Consider the following 1516-nt stretch of genomic DNA (forward strand, 5'->3'; position numbering starts at 1 on the left):
TTGGAGCGGACCTGGGAGTGGCAAGCATAAGGGACGAAGACGGGGAAACATGTCGGATGCGATCATACCAGCACTAAAGCACCGGATCCCATCAGAACTCCGAAGTTAAGCGTGCTTGGGCGAGAGTAGTACTAGGATGGGTGACCTCCTGGGAAGTCCTCGTGTTGCATTCCTTTTATAATTATTTTTTGCGCCTTGTGACAAACATATCGCACGTGCGCGATATATATTAATCCCGTTATATTATTTTTGACGTTTGCGATATGTTTAAGCTCAATGCTCATTGCTCGCGCGTCTTGGGGCGGCTTTGTGGCGCGAAGAGCGCTTTCTGAAAGGGGTGGAAAAAACTCGTGTTGCTGCGGTATGGAGGGAGGGGTGGAAACCGTGGAAAACTCGTCTCCGTGATTGAGCGGGAGAGTAAGTAGTATAGGACATTATCCATTGTTAGGGAATGGTTGTAATGGTAGTGAGAATGTAGAATCGTCTTTGGAGCGGACCTGGGAGTGGCAAGCATAAGGGACGAAGACGGGGAAACATGTTGGATGCGATCATACCAGCACTAAAGCACCGGATACCATCAGAACTCCAAAGTTAAGCGTGCTTGGGCGAGAGTAGTATTAGGATGGGTGACCTCCTGGGAAGTCCTCGTATTGCATTCCTTTTATAATTATTTTTTGCGCCTCGTGACAAACATATCGCACGTGCGCGATATATATTAATCCCGTTATATTATTTTTGACGTTTGCGATATGTTTAAGCTCGATGCTCATTGCTCGCGCGTCTTGGGGCGGCTTTGTGGCGCGAAGAGCGCTTTCTGAAAGGGGTGGAAAAAACTCGTGTTGCTGCGGTATGGAGGGAGGGGTGGAAACCGTCGAAAACTCGTCTCCGTGATTGAGCGGGAGAGTAAGTAGTATAGGACATTATCCATTGTTAGGGAACGGTTGTAATGGTAGTGAGAATGTAGAATCGTCTTTGGAGCGGACCTGGGAGTGGCAAGCATAAGGGACGAAGACGGGGAAACATGTTGGATGTGATCATACCAGCACTAAAGCACCGGATCCCATCAGAACTCCGAAGTTAAGCGTGCTTGGGCGAGAGTAGTACTAGGATGGGTGACCTCCTGGGAAGTCCTCGTGTTGCATTCCTTTTATAATTATTTTTTGCGCCTTGTGACAAACATATCGCACGTGCGCGATATATATTAATCCCGTTATATTATTTTTGACGTTTGCGATATGTTTAAGCTCAATGCTCATTGCTCGCGCGTCTTGGGGCGGCTTTGTGGCGCGAAGAGCGCTTTCTGAAAGGGGTGGAAAAAACTCGTGTTGCTGCGGTATGGAGGGAGGGGTGGAAACCGTGGAAAACTCGTCTCCGTGATTGAGCGGGAGAGTAAGTAGTATAGGACATTATCCATTGTTAGGGAACGGTTGTAATGGTAGTGAGAATGTAGAATCGTCTTTGGAGCGGACCTGGGAGTGGCAAGCATAAGGGACGAAGACGGGGAAACATGTCGGAT

At 48.3% G+C, this 1516-nt stretch overlaps 3 non-coding genes across 3 annotated transcripts; all 3 read left to right on the forward strand.

The window, feature by feature from the left end:
• Window positions 1-54: 54 nt before the first annotated feature.
• LOC119343300 lies at window positions 55-173 on the forward strand. Its single transcript, XR_005166014.1, has one exon. It is a non-coding gene; the product is annotated as a 5S ribosomal RNA (ribosomal RNA).
• Window positions 174-540: 367 nt separating this feature from the next.
• On the forward strand, window positions 541-659 carry LOC119343302. The gene has a single exon (XR_005166016.1). It is a non-coding gene; the product is annotated as a 5S ribosomal RNA (ribosomal RNA).
• A 367-nt stretch (window positions 660-1026) lies between these two features.
• LOC119343301 lies at window positions 1027-1145 on the forward strand. The gene has a single exon (XR_005166015.1). It is a non-coding gene; the product is annotated as a 5S ribosomal RNA (ribosomal RNA).
• The last annotated feature ends 371 nt before the right edge of the window (window positions 1146-1516 follow it).

Source organism: Triticum dicoccoides, unplaced genomic scaffold (assembly GCF_002162155.2).
Source record: "Triticum dicoccoides isolate Atlit2015 ecotype Zavitan unplaced genomic scaffold, WEW_v2.0 scaffold121869, whole genome shotgun sequence".
Taxonomy (NCBI): domain Eukaryota; kingdom Viridiplantae; phylum Streptophyta; class Magnoliopsida; order Poales; family Poaceae; genus Triticum; species Triticum dicoccoides.